Raw genomic sequence first — 22,778 nt, 5'->3', positions numbered from 1 at the left:
GCTGGTACAAACCAGCTCCAAGACATTTCCCTCAGCCCCTCCATTCATGATTTAAATTCCTAAGAACCACCTCCCACCACCATTGTGTGGCTTCTTAGAGGAAATCCCAACCAAGGTGTCCCACGTCCCTTGGGTAAGGAGCAGTGACCTAAGCTCAGCCGGCTTGATTGCGGAGGGCAGCGCCATTCTTAAGCCCATGCAGAAAACATCCCTGCACTGAGTCATCCGCCCTAGAAGTCTCCACTCTAGTCCTTCTCCCATCACGTCTTCCCAGGGGATAAGGAGGCCACAGGCCAAGGGCACTTGCCCACCTCAACCTGCACCCTCTCTTCTGGACCATTCTCTTGGTCACAGAGACCCTGGACTTCCCTGCCCAAGTTGGCTCTTCCCTGGATCTGTCCTCCCGAGGGCACATGGCACATGAAAGCCAGAGGGGATGTAAAGACTGCTGTCCACCCATTTTCACTGTGCAGGTTATGATGTACTCACACACGTACAAAAAGCCACTACAGTGATGGGCAGAGCTGGGAGTAGGAAGAGAAGTGGGGAACAGGCTGAGGGTAGGGATCCGGGAGCCATAAGCCAGGAGCCAGCTCTCCCCATGCTGCTATATTCTGGCAAGAAAATCTGAGAAGCCAGAGGATTCCAAATTTGAACTTGGCCTTCCAGGTCATTATGAAGATAGGAGGATAGTACATATTTTAAATGACACTTTAATAGATTGCTTTATCACTTTCAAATCCCTGGGCATGTGGTATATGGCCCTTCATTTGTACGCTTCCTCTGGGTCCTGCAAGGGTATAGGCAGGTCGGTCAAAGAGCATCAGGATGCTGCTACCCGAGGAAGAGGCCAGTGATGTCCACGTGCTGTTGAGATCCCGTGTTCCCACCCCTGTGTCTAGTGACCCAGCGCCCCGTGACTCAGCTGCCCAGGCCCTGAGCAGACCCTGCAAATGCCGGAGGCTCCCAACTGTCTCCCTGCCTCCACGTTAGCCCCCTGGAGTCCTCTCAGTCAAGCATCCAGAGGTATCTTTAAACATATAATGAATCAAGCCACTTCCCAGTTTAAAAGCCTACGGTGACCGCTCCCCACCCCCACCTACCCCGCCCAGAGGAAAAGTCAAAATCCTTTCCACATTTCGCAAAGCTTTGCACGACACCTCCCAGCCTCCATCCACCGTCTCTCTGTCCTCTTGCTGACCCACTCCAGCCATGCTGTCCTTCTGGTGGTCGCTGAGACACGTCAAGCTCAGCCCTGCATGGGGTCCTCTGCACCTGCTGTCCTTGTGGCTGGAACATTCTTCCCTTGGTTGTCCCCATGGCTAGCTCTTTCAGCTCCTTCACCTCTCTGTTTATGCTACTTCCTAGCACAATCTTCTCTGGTGACCCCAACTAAAATAGGGGGCCCCGTTCCCACCGCAGCATCTCCCACCTCCTTTCCCTGCATTATTCTCCGCACAGCACTCCCCGTCACACTATGCGTCTTGATTGTTTCTTGCATGTTATCTATCTAGACAGACTAGAAGAGAAGCAACATGCGGGCAGGGACCTTTGTCTGTCTGTTCCCTGCTGTCTCTCCAGCACCTGGAACACTCCTGAGCTCAGAGGTGACACTCCACAAATGTTTGTTGAGTGAATAATGGGATGAATGAATGAAAGCATACATGCCATGCCCCTGAGCCCCTGCATATGGTCCCCTCTCTGTCTGGGATGCCACCATCATCTTCTCCTTCAAGGCCTTGCTCAGCATTACCCTATCTCTGCGGCACCTCCTCCTCTCCATCCCACCCCAGCAGCATTGTTTTTGGTTCCCCCATCATGCTTTACACATACTTCTCTAATAATACTCACTACATTCAATTATTGTCTGGTGTTTTTTTTTCTTTTAAAAGATGTACATAAGCAGTACATGAATACATTCACTTTATTAAATATTCAAACAATATAGTAAGTGAAAGATCTCCTCTAGGCTACTCTCAAAATCTACCTTTCCTTTCCAGAAGTAATCTTGTCTGGGAATTTACATACACATACATGGATAAAAAAGTAAAGTTTTGTTTTGAGTGTGCATGTGTGTGCTTTATTATACCTATGTTCTGGCATTTTCTATGATTTGCATCTTTGACACAGAGTACTTTGTGTGATTGTCTGTTTTGTACCTGTATGCATTTAAATCACTTTAAAAAATAATTTAGCATTGAATTAGATAGAATGAAGGCATGAAGATTTAGTTGGCCATTCCCCATCTTATGGGTATTTAGATGGTTCACATTGCTGCAGCCATGCCACAGTGAAAGTTCCTACACAGGTCTGTTAGAGCATATGTGTTTCTCCAGACTACATACCTAGAAGGGAAATAGAGGATTTGAAAAGTGTGCAGATTTTAACCTGTCAATTCACCCTTTAAAAAGCCTGTAAAAATTATGCTTCTGTGAAGGTGGGATATTTTTAATATTTGCCTATTTGCTGGGAGAAAATGTCTCCTTCGAGTTTTGTTTTTCATTTCCCTGATTATTGCTGAAGTTTACATGTTTGTCTATATTTATTAGAATTTAGTTTCTCTTGTGACTCGTTTTTCCATCTTCTTGGCCCGTTTTTCTTTTCTCTTGCTGTCACTATCTTACGTGCCTGTTTGTTTTACTTGACTGTGAGCTCCTTCAGGTGGTCATCACATCTTATTTATCAAGGTTTCCCCTTCCAGAGCACACAGACAGTGCTTAATGAATGTATATCCAATTGCATTATTGAAGCCATAGGCATTACCCTTTATCATGGTTATCATCATTATCATCCTCCTCATCACCGCCAGTACCATTTATTTAGTCTCACAGGATGCTAAGCCCTGTCTCGGGAGGTGTGCGTATATAGTCTCTCATCTTCCTAATACCTCGCCCAACAAAGTGACTATTGGTAGCTCTGTTTTACAGATAAAGCAGTTGAGACTCATGCAAGTTACACGGGCTGCCCAAGGACACTCAGCCGGATTATGAAGGGAGGGATTATGGAGCAGAGTCTTTTCAGCCTGGTTCCAAAGTATGTGCAGTCTCCCTTAGAGCAATTGGCCTCTTCCTGGCCACGCATTAGAATCACCTGAACAGGCTTTTAAATGATAGCTATATCCAGTCCTACCCCAGGCCAATTGATTCAGAAACTCTGGGACTAGGTCTGGGGAAGTGGTGTTATAAAAATCCCGACATGATTTTGATGTGCAGAAATGGTTGAAAACCTTTGGTCTACATTGGGAGTGAACCAGCTTTTTTTGTAAAGTGCCAGATAGTAAATATTTTAGACTTTGCCTGCCATACAGTCTCTGTGGCAACTATCCACCTTTGCTGTTGTAGGGTCAAAACAGCCAAAGACAAAAATGAACGAACATGACTGTGTTCCAATTGAAACCCATTTACAAAAACAAACGGCAGCCAAATTTGGTCCATGGGCTGTAGTTTGTGGACCCCTAGTCTATATCATAATACTTCGAAGATCTTGGAATTTCGGATTGTCCCAGTCAAACCAGGACATCTGGTCACATTAATTACCTTGCTAAGTCTCAAGGACAGTGGCATGAGAATCTTTGCCCCACCTCAACAGATTCTGCTTCAGTAGGTTGGGGCCTGGGCATCTGCATTTCAACAAGGGATGCAGCTGATTCTGATGTAAGCAGACTTCGTGGGTCCTTACTGCAAGAATCACTGGGCTACCAAAGCATAATGTTCTTGGCAAGTAGCGAAAGCTTGGCTGGAGAAGCAGAACTGGTTCTTATCCAACAATTCTTTAAGCTCATGGATAGACATTTTGTGCGTCCCTGCCTGCCTTATGTTCCAGCATCCTGCCTCCAAGGTTCTGGAACCTTGGGTGCCCCAGCATCACATCTTCCCAGTCTGCACGTTGGCAGAGAAGGAAGCCGTCCTGCCTCTTCATCTCTGAAATTAGTAGAAGACCAAAGTCCTTGTATATTTCAAAATATTGAAGAAGAAAGTGACTGTTTAACCACCTACGTGATAAAACTGATACTGGCATTTATCAGTCTGTGTGTGTGTGTGTGTGTGTGTGTGTGTGTGTGTGTTTTAATAGTTCAGTAGTTAGAAAATGGAGCCTCCATTTTCCCGTCATCCGCTTTGAAGCTATGTAGTGGGTGAATGCCATCATTTCTGTTTCCGACCTCTTTAGCATCCATTATTTCTCTGTTGTCCACATCTAATAGTCTGGATCCTTTTAGTTGTTGATGGCGCAGCGATTACTGGGGCTGCTGCTTTAGGATGACTTCCAAATGCATCTGAACAGTTGAATTTACTTACTGCTTCCCTCCTGAAAGCTTTTTAGCATGATCCAGCTGGGGTGGTTTCATCGGGAAAACCATTATTTGCGGCTCTCTTTTTTTGAGGGGTAGAAATAAATTTCCCAAAAGGTGAAAGTGGACGCTGTTCATTGTGGATCTGCAATCTTACTTTTTCTTCTCTCTCCTTCTTACATTCCATTTGCACAGTTTTTCTCAGGAATGACTTCTTTCTGGGGAAATGGAATGTTCTAAATGGCACGATTGAGTCAAATCAATGTTTAGAGTGGTTTGGACTTTTAAGCCTTTTGCTGGATTTTGGCAGTATCATTTTATACTGTAAAACCCCTTTTTCCCAGGTAACCTATAATATTCATATTGAACATTATTCACAGCTTTCTAACACCCCCTCATTTCACTTAGCTATCAGCTAAGCAAATAGTGCTCAAGAGTTAAAAATATGCTATTCTTCCTCTACAGCACATGCACTTTTATGTGAAAGGGGAACCGCTCTGTGTTCCTAATCTCTATATACATATCTATCTGTGCATGTAGTAGCTTTCAACACTGTAATTAGACACAGAAACCACACCGTGCCAACACAGTGCACACATGCAGGTTTATAGAGCAGCTGTGACAAGTATATAATATGGTAAGACACCTTTTCACCAGCTGGGACAAATTCTAGAGTATACAAGGAGAGTTTCAAATGAAAATTAGGTAGAAGAATCTGAACTATTTCATGCAGGAGGACTGCACAGATGAAAATATCTAGGACGCCTCTCTGGAAGAGTGTATTTGAGAGGCAGTGTGCAATACTGGAAGGCTGATAGCTCAAGGAGTCCAATCCTCTTGGATTTAAATCCCAGCCAAGGTGCTGTGTGATCTTGGGCAGGTTGCTTTACCTCTCTGAGACTCAAGTACCCTGTTACGTCACAGAGATAGTAGCAGCACGTTTACCTCATGGGGCTGGTGTGAGGATTAAGTGAGGTAACAAATGTCAGGCTGCAGACACACTTTCATCATCTGAGGATCGGAACCACAGTGTGGTGATGAAAATGAAAGGAGATACGTCATCATTACAACAGAACTCTCTGGAATATGCCCCTCCCTGCCACACACACAGCAAATATGAGTCTCTTTTGTGAACTGTCAATGTTAATAGCATCCACATTTACTCAGCTACCCTCATAAAAAAATTAGAAGCTACACTTAAATGGTTTCTCTCTCCTCCTACCTGTCCCCTTCTTCTGGTGCCTGATCCCCCATGGTCACTTGGTACCAAATTGTGCCATTCAGCCTCCGAAATAACTTTCTAATTCGGTCTCCTCAGCTTCATCCTCCCTGTCACTGCCTCAGTTCAGACCCTTATTGTCTTTTGTCTGGATTAATGCAAGAACCTCTTAACCAATTTCAGTATCTTCGGCTTGGATCCTCCATGATCCATTAGTAGCCCCATTTTACAGATTAGAAAATTGAGACAGAGAGAGGTTCAATCAAGAGCCCCAAATCACACAGCTGGTAAGTGGTATTATAGGGATTCCAACCTCAGCAGCCTGGCTCTAGGATCTCTGCCCTTTCCTGCCTTGGAGCTTGGTGCAGTGCATTATTTGGTTGTGGAAATCGGCAGTACCTCCTACGTCTGGTAATTGCCTGGAGTGAGTCCTGTTTCCCCCTCACCAGATGTTTCCTTAGAGCTGCTCTAAGTGATACATCGATCCTGCATGAGCTCCAAGGAGCAGCCAAGCCATTCTGCAGGAAGAGAGCGGGTGAAGGAGGAACAGGCAGAAATGTACAAATGAGTTCTGGTGGGAGACCATCAGTGCATCGTGGATGCTGTCCAGAGGCTGACGTGGGCCACGTATAAAAAGAAGAGGCTGAACTAGGGATGGAGAAAGTAGGGATTCAGGTCCATTTCAGCATTTCAGGAGTCTGGTCCAGTGGGTGGGGCCTGGCACGAAGAACTGCCAGCGCGGATGATGCTGGGATTCTGGCAGTATCAGAGGCTGCTGGTTTAGAGCAGGATCGCAGGCAGACGTGATGCTGTGGTACCACAGGGACAGATCATCCATGTTCCCGTGAAGCCACAGCCACTCTGAAGCCGGGGCCAGGGCTTTCCCACGCCCTGTGGTCGTAGGCACTAGAGTGGCAGGAAAAGTAAACTGAGAAACTACAAGTTTCTCCTTGTAGAAACCTTACTCATTCTTTAAAGCTCACTTAAAAATTAATATTTATCTAAGGAATCCATACTTGTGCCTTTAAAAAATCAAATAGTACTGAAGGCTTTATAAAGGACCGTGACAGGCCCTCCCCAACCTCACAACCCCAGTCCTTTCTATCCCCCCAGTTCCATTCCCCATGGAAACCACTTGAGCCATTTCTATCCTAGCTGTTCTTGTGTTTACCTCCATTTATATAACTAGTACGAATACTTGTATTTAAAAGTAATTTTAAAATATTAGACACTAACTTCTTGCCGTGGTAGATAAAATTTGAGTAGGTAAAATTGCAGGTGGATGAAATTTGGTCGACACCCCATTCCCCTCTTCACTCTTCTCAGTCTGTCCTCACTTAAATCTTTATTCATGCAAAGTTCATCTTGGCATGGAAGGTGACCCCTTTCCTGGAACGTGTTCAGAGACTGATCCTCCCCTGCTCCCACAGAGCTGTGTATCTCTCTTAGTGCACTGTTCCCCTTGCCCTTCCACGTTGGGGTTATCTATAGAACAGGTCACACAGCTGTGGTCTTTACTGCTGTGTGCCCGATATTGGTAAACCCTGCTCTTCTTCCCTGTCCCTAGCCATCTCTATATCTTTCTGCTTTGCCAGTCTCTGGGTGGGGGGAAACCAAAGTGGGTACTTCCTGTGTGCCCTGAAAGGCTGGGACGCCGGTCGTTCACTCTGCTCTCTCTTTCCCTGAAAGGAGAGCTCTTTCTAGCTGAGGAGTTCCCTCTTAGCACTGAGTAATGCCAGCTTAAAGGACGGGGTGATGCAGGCAAAATGAAGCTGTTCTTCTTTCTCTTTATGTGTGGTTATTCTCACATTTTTTGTTCCGCTATGTTGCTAAAGTTTCTTAAGAGGGCTTTAGAGCTCTCCCAGAACTCTTTTTGATCATGGGTAGGTAGCAGTCTAATTGTTGATCTTTCTGGGAGGACAGAGGCTAACATCTCCTACTCCCCCATCTTGGTGACATCACTCACTAACACATCGTTAAGGCTTTTTCATTTATATTCATGAGGGATAGTGGTCTTGTCTTTGCATGTGATGTCTTCACTTGCCATTGAAATTAAGGTGACTCTGGCCTAATAGAATGATGTGAGACCAGCTCTCTCCTTCTAATATTTTCTGAAATAGATGGTGGGAGATTGGGATTATTTTCTCCATTAATAGTCAATGGAATTCACCAGTTGAGTCATCTGAATCTGGGCTTTTCTTCCCTGAAAGGGTTTTAATTAGTAATTTAACTTTCTTGTTTGTTACAGATCTATGGAGATTTTCTATTTCTCTTTGAGTCAGTTTTGGAAATTTGGATCTAAGAATTTGCCAATATCTTATAAATTGTCTAATTTGTGGCATAAAGTTGTTCATAATATTCTCTTATAATCCTTTAATTTCTCTGTGGGTGTCCCTTTCTAATTTCTGATTTTGGTAAATTCTATCTTCTCTCTTCCTTGGGGATGCTAGCTAAGGGATTGTCAACTTTATGTGGTAAACAGCCAATTTCTGGTTTTATTGATGTTTGTGTTTTGTATTTCACAGACGTGTTCTAATCTTTTGTATTTCCTTTCTTTTGCTTGTTTTCAGTTTGGTTTATTTTCCTTTCTTTCCTTTCTTAGGGTAGGAACTTAAATTATTGATTTGAGACTTTCCTCTCTTCCACTATAGGTGTTTAATACTCTAAATTTCTCTCTAAGTACTGCTTTAGGCACATCCCATAGACTTTGATATTCTATTTTTTAAATTTTCATTCACTTCAAAGTACTTTCAAATTTTGTTCCCAATTTATTCTTTGACTCATATGTTATTCAGATGGGTGTCATTTAAGTTCCAAATGTTTGTGGATATCCCAGATATATTCCATTCTTGATAGCTCACATTCCATTGTGGTTGGAGAACATATTTTATATAATTTCATTCTTGCTAAATCTGTTGAATTTATTTTATGGCTGAGTACACGGTCTATCCTGGAGCATGTTCCATGTGGTATTGAAAAGAATGTGTGTTTTGTAGTCATTGAGTGCAGTGATCTATACACGTCACTTAATTTAATTTGGTTGATAGTGCTGTTCAAGTCTTGTATAACCTTGCTGATTGTCTTTCCTCTTTTTAATCCATTATGGACAGGAGGCAGTTGAAATTTCCAAGTATTGTTGAATTGTCTCTTTCTCCTTTCATTTCCGTCAAATTTTACTTCACGTATCTTGAAGCTCTGTTGTTACATTTGTAAGCATTGATAATTTTTATATCTTTCTGATTTAATGACATTTTGTCATTTGGATATGTCCCTCTTTGCTTCTAATAATATTTCTTGTTTTAAAATCTACATTGTCCAGTATTAACACAACCCTCCAGCAATCTTTTGGTAACTATTTGTGTGATGTGTCTTTTCCATCCTTCTAGTTTCCACTTCTGTTTGTCTTTGAATCTAAGATGTGTCTTTTGTAGATCACGTATAGTTGGATCTTGCTTTATTATTCATTTTCCCAATCTCTGTCTTCTAATTGTTTTTTTTAGACCATTCACATTTAGTGCAGTTATTGATAGGATCAGAGTTACATTTGCCATTTTGCTATTTGTTTTCTTTGTCTTCAGGCTTTTTTGTTCTCTGTCCTTCCTTTATTAACTTCTTTTGTGCTAAATAAATCTTTCAGTATATCATTTTAATTCCTCTATTGAATATTTTTTACTGTTTTTGAGCTATTTTCCTAGTGTCTGTGGTAGGGATTCCAATATGCATTTTAACTGACTATGGTCTATTTCAAACGAATATTAACTTAATTCCTATGAAATATAGAATGTTTCCTCCAATGTAACTCTGTTACTTTCCCCTCTTGTGCTCTTGTTTTTATATATATTATATCTATATATGTTACAAAACCAATACTAGAATGTTACAGTTATTTCTTTGTACAATCTCATGTCTTTTAAAGAATTTAACAGAAGAAATGAGAAAATATATTTATAGATTCTTTTTTTTAAAACCCAGAAATTTATTACTTCTGGCTCTCTTAATTTCTTCCAGCTGATTCGAGGTACTGTCTGATGTCATTTTCTTCCAGCCCAAAGAATTTCCTTTAGTATTTCTCACAATTCAGTTCTGATATCAAGAAATTCTTCCAGTCCTTTTAAATTTAAGAATGTCCTTATTTCACCTTTATAATTAGTGGATAGTCTTGCTGGATAAAAAAATTCTTCGTTACCATTTTTTCTTTCAGTATTTTGAATATGCCATTTCACTGCCTTCTAGGGTCTATTTTCTCTGATGAGCAGTTAGATATTATTTATGTTGATGCTCTCCTGTACATGTTCAGTTGTTTTTCTCTTTCTTAAGATTTTCTCTTTGTGTGTGGCTTACAACAGTTTGACTATGATGTGTCTAGGTAAAACTATATCTTTGTATTTATCCTACTTGGAGTTCAGTAAGCTTCTTGGATGTGTAAATTAACATTGTTTCATCAACTTTGGGAAGTTTTGGACATTATTTCTTCAAACAATTACAATAACTATTAGATCCACAATTTGAGGAGGTGTATTACATGAGATTTGGGACATTTACTGGGAAAGTCTAGGAACCTGGAAATTGGAATGATTACATGTATTTGGATTCACATATAGCTGAACTCATTGGGCACAATGAGTCTCCCTTGATTTCATAAGCAGTTGTTTCTCCCTGTGTGAGGCTGTTCCTTCATTGCTGGTATTCAACTATAGGATGAATCTCAAAATCATTATCCTGAGTGAAAAAAAAGCCACACAAAAATACACTGTATGATTCCTTTTGCATGAAACCCTAAAAAGATAAAACTAATCTAATATTGACAGGTGTAGAGAGAAACAGTTCCCAGATGGAGGTGTCTGAACAGTTTGAAAAGTGATCCAATATACTGGGGCTCTCAATAGATTGCCTCAATTACTCACTCAGATAAGGTTTGAATACAAGAATATCTTCAAGAGGGACATTATGTTCCTCAATATTTTATAAAATGATCACTAGCCATATGAGGGTGAATGCCAGGTAAGTACACCTCCCCCAATTACTGCGAGGATGGATCAGTGTGAGGTCAAGATTAAGGTGAAGAAATTGTATTCCTTCACTTACATGGATTTACCGAGCATCTAGGAAGCCCAAAGTTATTATCAGAGGAGAAGGATATGGTCAAACATATACTACTACTTGGTCAGAACAGATGTTCTAAACTCTGTGCACTTTGCCTGGCAGGTGTACACTTGCCTCTGCACAGCTTTGAGGCTTATTAGACAGTTCAAGTTTGTTGTACCTGCCACACACTCTGCAATTTTAAGGCCTTTAAGGTATACTAAAAGTCACTGCTTTGAGGAGCTTAGAAAAAGAAGTGAAGAGTAACTGAATTCTGACAGTGTCTGTCTCACTTCTCTCTCTCTCTCCAAATCCTAAGGGGTGATCCTAGTATAAGTTACCCCTGAAGGAGATACACACTATCCTCAGGCCCTGTCCGAACTTCCTTACTGGCTCCAGGCCCATAATAGGAATAAAAAACCAGCTATGTTCAGAGTAAAATTGCTAGAAATCCAGAAATTAAAAAACCAAAAACACAAAAGGAACTCAAGATCTTGCCCAATAAAGCAGAAACTAGGTAGCACATAAGGGGGTGGATCCTTACCATATTAGATTAGGAAGGATGAATTATGTTTGGATAGGCTCAAATTAATCAATATGACTATACTCCCTGTGGACTCAGGAGCAGCCCATGTTGCATTTCAAAGCAATGAAATATGTATTTTCTCTAATGGGATACTGACAAATGTTTTTTGAAACTCTTAGAGTGTTTCTCATGTGCAGCCATCTTTTGTGGTGATATGAAGGGATCAGTGGTGGTGGCTCTTTGGTCATGAAGTTCATTGAAATGAAATAGATGGGTATTCTACTAAGATGCTTCTTGAGATATATATCTATATACATGTGAAATTCTGGATCTTGTGGGCAGAAAACGAACACAAATCACCACAACAGGGATTTAGATTCTCTTTCTAAATCCTTGATATATCCTACTTTCTAGACAGGAGGCTTTGACTAAAGGGAAGGCTGGGTCCCTTTGACAAAATTCCTCATAACTTGGTCACAAGAATATACAAATAAACATTCCCCAAAAGTCCCCAAGGGAGACCTGTGGCCACATACCCATCAACTCTCCTTCAAACTGGGTTTACAGTGTATGGTGGCATCATTGGAAATTATGGCTGCTACGATTACAGTCTCACTTAGGGGTGGTTCTGAAATGTGTGGTGAAAAAAAAATCTTCCCAGTGGGTAGAGTTTAAGGAGGTATATTTAGTTCACTTTGTGAAGAACTGACATGTACTTGAGTTTCGATTTATACTGATTTATGTCCAGTAGCTCAGTGAGTTGACAGGTAGTAGGGGGCTAAACAAGAATAAGACTGGAAAATTGGTGACCAAAAGGTCTAGAAGAGACACATGCGGATGGAATTCTAAGAATAGGTATTGAATGGGGTTTATAAATGCTTAACGGAGGATAGGATATCAGAGGGAAGAGAACAAGTGAGGTGTTGGGTATTTATTCCTTTGGCTCTCCGTGCTGAGCCATGTAATGGGCATTCACAATGTTTCTCTTCCTAAGACCACAGCTCTCATAAGGGTGGCCTTTTGTGCTAAGTTCTGATAATGTCACCTACTCTCACTACAGCCCTGGGGGTGATAATAACTCTCTACCAACACTAGTTACAGGATGCTTCACTAACCCTACCCACATTTTTAGAGCCCTATTTATTAGACTCTCCTCAAGTGTCCCATGGTTTCTTGACAACTGACACCTGTTTCTTCAGGGGACCCTGACTAATAGGCCCCACAACAAGCCTGATCATAAACTCCATGGGGGTAGGGAATTTACTCTCTTTTATTTGATGTTGCTATCCTAGCACCTAGAATGATGTCGATTGTACAGTCAGTTTTCAATAAATGTTTGTTAAACGACATATGTGTGACCACTTTCTCTCCTTCGTGATCTTTATGTTAAAGTCTATTATGATTGATTTAATATAGTTTAACCAGCATTCTTGTGCTTTTGTCTGTAATTTGGTAAAGAATGACAAAGAATTATAAACGTCAGCAAAAAGCAAGCAAACTTGTCGTTATGTGCATGGAAATCCAAGATATTTAACATAAAAATTTATGAAACAATAAGAGAATTCAGCAAGAATCAATGTTAATGTATAAGACCCAACAGATTTCCTATAAACATCCACCCCTGGAGCACCTGTGCAGACCCTCAGTAGAATCTGCACACTGGGCCCCAGGCGCGCCAGGATGGGGCTCAGGGGTTGGTGGGTCCGGCGGCTGTAAAGGAACAGGGTGGAGGTCCCAGGTTGAAAAATTGTAAAATTATAATTTTACAGCTATATAATTTAACTACTTCAGTCGTCATGTCTTTTTCTTTTTACAAAGTCAATTTTCCTACCTAACTCCAAATTTTTTTCACACCATCTAAGTAATATTTTAATATTTTCCATATCCAATCCGTATTCAAATTTCCCCAATTACCTCCAAATGACTTATGAAAAAAATGCTATTTTAATCGGGAGCCAATAGCGGACTACCCTTTGCATTTGACAGCAGAGTTCAGGCTTAACCCTTAACCTCTTCGGGCTCGGAGGACCCTGGGCAGGAGAGATTTAAGAACACCGTCCTCCCGCTTTCGCGGAAAGGCCAAAAGTGACTTGAAATGTAGACGCGGAGGCCTATGGGAAATGTAGTTTTAAATAGGTGAGGTTCACCGCCTGGACTCTGGGAAGGGGACGCCACGCTCCTTCTGCGCATGTGCAGCCGTAGCCTCCTCGTTTGTCTTCTCAGGACTCCAGAGAACCGTTGGGGAACTTTGGGGTGTGCTCGGAAAATGCAGGGTGCGCACCTAGGGCGAGGGACTAGCTGGGAAGGGTGTGCCTGTGCTTGGGGATGGGAGCAGGAAGTGTCTGGGACCTCGTCGCCCCCCGCGGCGGTGTATAAACCCGGGCTGGCCGTCAGAGCGGGTAAGGCCGATGGGGGAGACCCCGGCCCTCGGGCTGCCGGGGGGCGCAGGTGTTCGGGGCGGTCCGGGATGCCCGAGGATCGTGTGACCAGCCCGCCTGCAGCCCGACCGGAGAGAAGCCCATGTCGGCGGCGGTGGGTGCGGGAGGGAGGAGTGCGTTTATCAGGCGGACGGTGACCGTGGGTCTGCGGTGGAGCCCGAGCTCTGGAGCACTACAGGCCCGGTCAGTGCCAGCTCTGTCACCTGTTAGCAGGGGCGACAGAAGGAACCTGGGCGAGAGTCAGGGTTCTCATCTATAAATATTAATAATGATTGTTTCACGGAGACGTTTGGAAACATAGATCACTATTTTAGACAAGTGCCAGGTAGGAAGCCTTAAGTAAGTGACAACTGCTGTTATAGTTAGAGGACGCTTTGTTTTTTTACTGGATAGTTTAATGTACCCTGACAACCACTTCACCAGAAACCGAGGCTCGGGTCGGTGGCCCGATGTGCTCGAGTCAGGAGCTCCCAGCCAGGGAATTTGGATTCGAGGGCAGGTGTGCTTGGCTTCAGTCTCAGGCTTTGTCTGATGTCACACCTGCCCAAGACTGGCATTACAGCCTTCACAGCACTTAGGAACATGGCCTGTCCCTGCGTCCCCAGGGATGTAAAGGAAAGGATGTGGATGGAATCCCACCATGTGTCACATGTATCCTGGGATTTCTAGTGTCTCTTCAGGTCCCTTGGGTCAGACAGAGGTGCCTGGCCCCCTCTGCATTGTCAGGCTTTCTGTCCTTGAAGTCTGACGTTATAATGAATTCTAAGAGTCAGCCTTTTTGCCCCTAAGATGAATTTATTTCTCAGATCCATGTCCCAGTTGCCTTGAAACAAACCAGCCCTTGTGAGGCAGGAAGCAGGGGGCCTCTGTGAGGGAGTCTTACCTGGAAGAGAGCGCCCCTCTGACCTTAGACCTCTCTCCAGAGCTTCAGAGCAGAGACAAGAGCCCAGAAAGGAGCAGATGCTAGATTTGCAAGATCAGAAGCAGGTCTTGATCCTCCTGCCCAGAATGAACCAGACTTGATGATGCCACCTTCAGGAGCCACCACACTGTGTGACAGTGGGGCATTTGGGCCGTCCCTGGGAAGTACAGGTGAGCTGGGGTGGCCCAGGGGCAGGCTGCTCAGGAAAGGCTGCTTTGTTGGAGAGCCGTGAGGGCAAGGTCTGGGGGTAAGGGACAACCAGGCAGAGGGAGGAAGTTCTGTCTCCAGTCCCCTTAAATGGCCCCCGCTATTTACAGATGAGCTGCTGTCACACATGTCCACCACCACATGTGACATTAGTGACGTTATCCTGATGTCACAGGATCCAAGAATGATGATCTGTGAAGAGTTTTCCAAGGTCACCTACTTCTAACTCTTTTGAAAGATTTAAAGACATTGGGCCTGAAAATTTCAGTGACTTGTCCAGGGAAACGCAGTTTGTGACAGTTCACTCTCTCACAGGTAAGTTACCAAAAGCATCTATCGAAAGGGCCTTTTGAGAAATACTTCCCAGCTGAAATGAACAATTAAAAATTCCTGCCTTAAATCCTCCCATCTCTTTTACTAGGCTTTCCGTGGATTGTGTATACCAGGGGTTAAATAATATTACTGAGAAAAATAGATAAATGATGCATACTGAGCATTTTTCTGCTAAGTTAACTTTAATGAAGGAATAGTGTCTTGTCGTTTGGCGTACTTTAATTCAACTGATCGGTTGTTTTTATTTCTTTCTGTTATCCAGAAGGACGCATGCGTTATTGTTAAATCAATCGAGTAAAGTTTATGTTCACTCAGTAAAAAACTGCAGATTTCAGCTCCATGGTCATTTCAGAATCACACAAAGACAGGTGTTGCTGCCTGTCCATGATCCTTCTTGTGCCTTTTCAAGGCCCAGAGGGCCCTGTGCCTATGGGGAGGATGATCCCCAACTGGGGTGCTGAGATTTGAGGAGGTGAATCTAAGAGCTGTAAGACAGCTAAATCTCAGGACCCCTGTCTTCTTTCTGTCCCCTCAGCTGAACCACAGTCCTCTGTACTCGCCCAGGAGCCACAGAAAGTGAACATCCCTCAGGTGAGCTCTTTATTCATTCCCCACTTTATATTGTAATGGATTTATAAGGTTTAGCAGGATCCATGCATTAAAGGAAAAGGAGAAGTTGAAATAGTAGAAATCAAGTCAGTCTTGAGGAAAAATATAGCGTGTTTTACTATTAATTGTGATGTTGGCTGTTAGCTTTGAGTGGGTAACCTTGTCAGGGTAAGTAGTTTCCCACTAAGCTACCTGTTTCAATCTCTTTACTTGTGATTGGGCTATTCAGATTCTCTGTTTCTTCTTGATTCAGTTTTGGGAAGTTGTATGAGTCTTAGAATTTATCTGTTTCTTCTGGATTGTCCAGTTTGTTGCTATATAGTTTTTCATAGTATTCTCTTATAATCCTTTATATTTCTGTGGTATCTGTTGTAATTTCTCCTCTTTCATTTCTAATTTTATTTATTTGAGCCTTCTCTCTTTTTTTCTTAGAGAGTCAGGCTAAGGGTTTGTCAATTTTGCATATCTTCTCAAAGAACCAGCGCTTTGTTTCACTGATCTTTTCTACTGTTCTTTTTTCTTTTTTGGTTTCAATTTCATTTATTTCTGCTCTGATTTTTATTATTTCCCTCCTTCGGCTGACTTTGGGCTTTGTTGGTTCTTCATTTTCTAACTGTATTTTAAGATTGCTTATTTGAGATCTTTCTTGTTTTTTAAGGTGGGCCTGTATCGCTATGAATTTCCCTCATAGGACCACTTTTTCTGCATCCCATATGAGTTGGTGTGGTGTATTTTCATTTTCATTTGTCTCCAGATATTTTTTGATTTCTCTTTTAATTTCTTCAATGATCCATTGGTTGTTCAGTAGCATGTTGTGTAGTCTCCACATATTTGTCACTTTCCCAGCTTTTTTCCTGTAGCTGATTTCTAGTCTCATAGCATTTTGGTCAGAAAAGATGCTTGATGTGATTTCAATCTTCTTAAATTTATTGAGACCTGTCTTGTTTCAAAACATATGGTCTGTCCTTTGAATGCTCCATGTGCACTTGAGAAGAATGTGTATTCTGCTATTTTTGGATAGAATGTTCCATATATATCTATTAAGTCCATCTCGTCTAGTTTTGCATTTAATTCCACTATTTCCTTGTTAACTTTCTGTCTGGATGATCTATCCATCGATGTAAGTAGAGTGTTGGGGCCCCCTGCTATTATTATGTTGTTGTTAATATCTCTTTTTAGGTCTGTTAATAGTTGCTTTATGTACTTTGGTACTCCTTTGTTGGGTACATGTATATTTATAAGTGTTATGTCTTCTTGTTGGAGTGTCCCTTTTACCATTACATACTGCCCCTCTTTGTCTCTCATTGCCTTTTTTATCTTGAGGTCTACTGTGTCTGATATAAGTATTGCAATAACTGCTTTCTTTTGTTTGCCATTAGCTTAGAGTATCATCTTCCGTCCCTTCACTCTGAGCCTGTGTTTGTCTTTAGAGCTAAGAGTGTTTCCTGGAGGCAGCATATTGATGAGTCTTGTTTTTCAATCCATCCCACCACTCTGTCTTTTGCTTGGAGAATCCAATCCATTTACATTTAGAGTGATTATTTATATGTAAGGGCTTAATGCTGCCATTTTATCACTTGTTTTCCAGCTCTGTATTTCCCTTGTTTCTCGTCTTGTGTATTTTGGACTGCCAGTTCAGTTTGGTAGTTCTCTATGATGGTTTTCTCAGTTTTCTCTTTTTTGTGTGTGAGGAAGACTGGCCCTGAGCTAACACCTGTAAGCAATCTTCCTCTTTTTTAGCTTGAGGAAGATTGTTGCTGAGCTAACATCTGTGGCAGTCTTTCTCTGTTTTTTGTGTGTGGGATGCCAGCACAGAAGGGCTTGATGAGAGATGCATAGGTCTGTGCCTGGGACCTGAAGCTGCAAACCCTGGGTGGCTGAAGCAGAGCATGCGAACTTAACGATTATGCCACTGGGACAGCCCCTCAGTTTTCTTTTTTTTGTATCATTTGTGTCTCTGTTCTGATTATTTGTTTAGTGGTTATCATCAGGTTTGTATAAAAAATCTCGTAGATGAGATATACCATTTTCTGATAGCCTCTTATTTCCTTGGTCTAAGCCAGGTCCATCCCTTTCCTCTTCCTCTGATTTGTTGGTCATAACATATTCTGTTTTGTGTTGTGATTTTGTGGTTAAAATCACAAGATTATAGTTATTTTTGATGTTTTCCGTCCGTTTATCTTTCATGTCATAATTAAGTTTTTGCTAACCTCTTCTGGTAGAGAGCTGCAATTTTCTGACTTTGGCTGCCTATTTATCTCCTTGCTCAAGGCTTTGTGAACTCTTTTTTTTCTTTTTCAGGTATGAAGGTCTTCTTGAGTATTTCCTGTTTGGGGTGTCTTGTGGCGATGAACTACCTCAGCTTTTGTTTATGTGGGAAAGTTTGTATTTCTCCACCATATCTGTAGGATATTTTTCCCTGGATAGAGTATTCTCGGCTGAAGGTTTTTGTCTTTCAGATTTTTGAATATCTCATTCTACCTTCTCGTAGCCTGTAAAGATTGTGCTGAGAAATCTCCTGAAAGTTTGATATGGTCTTTGTAAGTTATTTTCTTCTGCCTTGCTGCCTCTAAAAATATTTCTTCTTTGTCACTGACTTTTGCCAGTTTTACTACTCTATGCCTTGGAGTAGGTCTTTTTACATTGATGTAATCAGAAGTTCTGTTAGCATCTTTTACTTGTAACTGCAGCTCCTTTCCCAGGTTTGAACAGACTTTCTGCTCCTTTCTCCCTCCCTTCTCCCTCTGTAATACCCATAGTTTTCATGTTGCATTTCCTAATTGAATCAGATATCTCTCAGAGAATTTCTTTGTTTCTTTTTAGCCTTAATTCTCTCTCCTCCTCCATCTGAAGCCTTTCTATATTTCGGTCCTCCAGATTGCTAATTCCGTCTTCCATAATGTCAGCTCTGTAATTCAGGGTATCCAGATTTTTCTTTATCTCATTGTGTTTTTCATCTCCAACATTTCTGATTGGTTTCTCTTTATAGGATCAATCTCTTTTGTGAAGTATTCCCTCTGTTTATTAATTTTATTCCTGATTTAATTGAACTATCTGAATTTCCTTGTAACTTGAGTTTTTTAATGTTAGCTATTTTGAATTCTCTGTCGTTTACATTGTAAATTTGTGTGCCTTCAGGATTGATTTCTAGGTGCTTTTCATTTTCCTTTTGGTCTGGACTATTAATATATTTCTTCATACTATTTGATGGGGTTGGTTTGTGCCTTCACATAGATAGTATCTGGTTGCAGATTCCACCTGCCACCACTGGAGGAGGTTCAGGAGCTGTGTATTCTGAGCCTGCTGTGATCCCTGGTGTCTGTGCTTGTCCTTTGGAATCTATGCTGACAGGACCCATCTGCGATTGCCTGCTTGTAGCTGCTGCTTTGCTAATGTACGCACGGGCACTCTAGACGGGGTCCCTTGCTCTGGCTGACTGGCTGAGCTTGTGAGCCCAGCATGGGGAGGGGCACTTCTTTTGCATGTGCCATCCCGTGGGTGTTCTCTCTTTGCCCTCGCTGTCTGTCCTTCTGGCGTGCTGGCTTCATGAAGACAACCCCACAATAGCTTAGCCTCCTCTGTGGAGCTTTCCTATGGGATGTGAGGGAACTTGGAGAGCGAAGGCATTCCCACAGAGTCTCCCCCTAGGCCCCTCTTTTCTCAGAGCTGTGCATGGTCCTGTGCCCTAGGTCATTGCTGGGGAGGGAGAGGAGATCCCCTTACTTCCTCCTTCTTCCTCCTGGGGGGTCCAGCACCTCCACCTTCAGACATATGGCTGCATGGGTCTCTCAGATGTCTTTTGTGTTGTGTGCCTGTCCTCTGTTGGTTTATGAATGTCCTTTTCATTGTTTCTTAGGGAGGACAGTCTAAGGGAAGAGCTCACTCCGCCGTGAAGCTGATGTCATGCCTGGTCATTCTATTTTTAAGTTTTTGAGAAATCTCTGTACTGTTTTCCACAGTGGCTGCACCAATTTACATTCCCACAACCAGTGTATGAGGGCTCCCTTTTCTCCACATCCTCTCCAACACTTCTGTTTTCTTTGTAAAGATTGGCACCTGAGCTAATATCTGTTTGTCTATCTTTTTTTCCTTCTTGTTCTCCCAAAACCCTCCCAGTATATAGTTGTATATTCTAGTTGTATGTCCTTCTGGCTGTGCTGTGTGGGATGCCACCTCAGCATGGCTTGATGAGTGGTGCCGTGTCCAGGCCCAGGATCCAAACTGGCAAAACCCTGGGCTGCTGAAGTAGCGCACACGAACTTAACCACTCGGCCATGGCACTGGCCCCTCTCCAACACTTCTTATTTCTTGTCTTTTTAATAATAGCCATTCTGATGGGCATGAGGTGATATCTCATTGTGGTTTTGATTTGTATTTCTCTAATAATTAGTGATGTTGAACATCTTTTCATGTGCCTGTTGGCCATCTGTATATCTTTGGGAAAATGTCAGTTCAAATCCTCTGCCCATTTCTTGACTAAGTTTGTTCTTTTGTTGTTGAGTTCTTTATATATTTTGGATAGCAACCCCTTATTGGATAAATGATTTGCAGATATCTTCTTCCAATTGCTAGGTTGTCTTTTCATTTTATTGATGTTTCCTTTGCCATACAGATGCTTTTTAGTTTGATGTAGTCCCATTAGCTTATTTTTTCTTTTGTTTCCCTTTCCTGAGGAGACATATTGAAAAAGATACTGCTAAGAATGATAGCAAAAAGCTTACTGCCTACGTTTTCTTCTTTGGAGTTTTATGGTTTCAGGTCTTACATTCAAGTGTTTAATCCATTTTGAGTTAATTTTTGTGCATGGTGTAAGATAATGGTCTACTTTCATTCTTTTGTGTGCGGCTGTCCGTTTTCCCATCAGTGTTTATTGAAGAGACTTTCCCTTCTCCATTGTATGTTCTTAGCTCCTTTGTTGAAAATTGGCTGTTCCTAAATGTATGGGTTTATTTCTTGGCTATCAATTCTGTTCCATTGATCTGTGTCTGCTTTTCTGACAGTATCGTGCTGTTTTGATTAATACAGCTTTGTAGTATACTTTGAAATTAGGGAATGTGATGCCTCCAGCTTTGTTCTTTTTTCTCTGGAGTGCTGTGGCTCTTTGGGGACTTTTGTTGTTTCCAATAAATTTTAGAATTCTTCTTTCTATTTCTGTGAAAAATGTCATTGGGGTTTTGATAGGGATTACATTGAATCTGTAGATTGCTTTAGGTAATATGGACTTTTTCACTATGTTAATTCTTCTAATCCATGAGCACAGAATATCCTTCTATTTCTTTATGTCTTCTTTAATTTCTTTCAACAGTGTCTTATAGTCTTCAGTGTATAGGTCTTTCACCTCATTGGTTAGATTTATTCCTACCCACTTAATTCTTTTTGTTGTGATTGTAAATAGGATTGTATTCTTGATTTTTTATTTCTGCTCATTTGTTTTTAGTTTTTTGATGGATTCTTTAGCGTTTCCTATATGTAAAATCTCATCATCCACAAGTAGCGACAGTTTTACTTCTTCCTTTCCAGTTTGAATATGTTTTATTTATTTTTCTTACTTGATTGCTCTGGCTAGGACTAAGAAGGGTGAGCGTGGGCATCCTTGTCTTGTTCCTGCTCTTAGAGGGATAGCTATCAGTTTACACCATTGAGTATAATGTTAGCTGTTGGTTTGTCATATATGGCCTTTATTATGTTGAGGTACTTTCCTTCTATAATTATTTTATTGAGAGTTATTATCATAAATGTGTGGTGAATCTTGTCAAATGCTTTCTCTGCATCTGTTGAGCTGATCATGTGATTTTTATTCTTCATTTTGTTAATGTAGTTTATAACATTGATAAAGAATACTGTTGTAATCCTTTGTATTTCTGTTATATTGCTTGTGATTTCTTCTCTTTCTGATTTTATTTATTTGAGGCTTCTCTCTTTTTGTCTTATTCTTCCTAAAGGTTTGTCAATTTTGCTTATATTTTCAAAGAACTAGCTCTTAGTTTCGCTGATCTTTTCTATTTTCTTTTTACTCTCCATGTCATTTATTTCAGCTCTGATTTCTAGTAGTTCCTTTGTTCTCCTGACTTTGGGCTCTTCATTTTTCTTCTTTTCTGATTCTTTTGGATGTATTGTTAGATTGTTTATTTGAGATTTTTCCTGTTTCTCAAGGTAGGCCTGTGTTGCTAGGAACTTCCCTCTTAGTACTGCTTTTGCTGTATCCAATAGATTTTGGTACACTGTATTTTCCTTTTCATTTGTCTCCAAATATTTTTCCATTTCTCCTTTAATTTTGTTGTTGTTCCAATAGTTAATGAATAGCACGTTGTTTAGGCTCCACATATTTGTGACTTTTCCAGCTTTCTCCTTGTGGTTGATTTCTAGTTTCATACCATTGTGGTTGGAAAAGATGCTTGATATCTTTTCAGTCTTCTTAAGTTTATTGGGAGTTGTTTTGTTTCCCAACAAACAGTGTATCTTTGAGAATGTTTCATGTGTACTGGAGAGAAAATGTATATCCTGCTGCTTTTGGATTGAATATTATATATGTATCTGTTCAATTCATCTAGTCTAGTGTTTCATTTAAGATCAACGTTTCTTTGTTGATTTTTCTCTCTAGAAGACCTATCCGTTGATGTAAGTGGGGTATTAAAGTTCCCTACTCTTATGGTGTTGCTGTCAGTTTCTCCCTTTAGATCTGTTAATAGTTGTTTTATAGACTTTGGTGCTTCTACGTTAGGTGCATATATATTAATAAATGTTATGTGTTCTTGATGGATTATCCCCTTTATCATTATATAATGCCCATCTTTGTCTCTTGTCTTTTTTGGTTTGAAGTCTATTTTGTCTGATAGAATTATGGCTACACTCACTTTCTTTTGGTTGTCATTTGGTTGGAGTATCATCTTCCACCCCTTCACTCTGAGCCTGTGTTTTTCTTTAGAGCTGAGATGGGTCTCCTGGAGGCAGCACATTTTTGGGTCTTTTTCTTAACCTGTCCAGCCTCTCTGTCTTTTCATTGGTGCATTCAATCCATTTACATTTAGGATGATTATGGATATATAGGGACTTACTATTGCCATTTTATCTTTTGTTTTATGGTTGCTCTATATTTCCTTTGTTTCTTTTTCCTTGTGTTTCTCACTACAATTTCAGCTTGACGGTTTTTGGTG

At 41.3% G+C, this 22,778-nt stretch overlaps 1 long non-coding RNA gene across 49 annotated transcripts in view; it reads left to right on the top strand.

The window, feature by feature from the left end:
- The first annotated feature begins 13,256 nt into the window (after positions 1 to 13,256).
- The window catches only part of LOC138917397 (uncharacterized), a 77,482-nt gene continuing 67,960 nt past the window's right edge, over positions 13,257 to 22,778 (top strand). For 28 of the 49 annotated variants that reach the window (XR_011425313.1, XR_011425316.1, XR_011425299.1 and 25 more), the window contains exons 1-4: positions 13,257 to 13,388; positions 14,477 to 14,645; positions 14,793 to 14,997; positions 15,551 to 15,606. This is a non-coding gene — a long non-coding RNA (uncharacterized lncRNA). Of the gene's footprint in view, positions 13,515 to 14,476; positions 14,646 to 14,792; positions 14,998 to 15,550; positions 15,607 to 22,778 lie in introns of all 49 variants that reach the window. The other 21 variants (XR_011425303.1, XR_011425323.1, XR_011425334.1 and 18 more) reach the window with 7 other exon arrangements.

This window comes from Equus caballus, chromosome 14 (genome assembly GCF_041296265.1).
Source record: "Equus caballus isolate H_3958 breed thoroughbred chromosome 14, TB-T2T, whole genome shotgun sequence".
Taxonomy (NCBI): domain Eukaryota; kingdom Metazoa; phylum Chordata; class Mammalia; order Perissodactyla; family Equidae; genus Equus; species Equus caballus.
The sequence above is the reverse complement of the archived record's forward strand: the minus strand, read 5'-3'. Positions and strand labels throughout refer to the sequence as shown.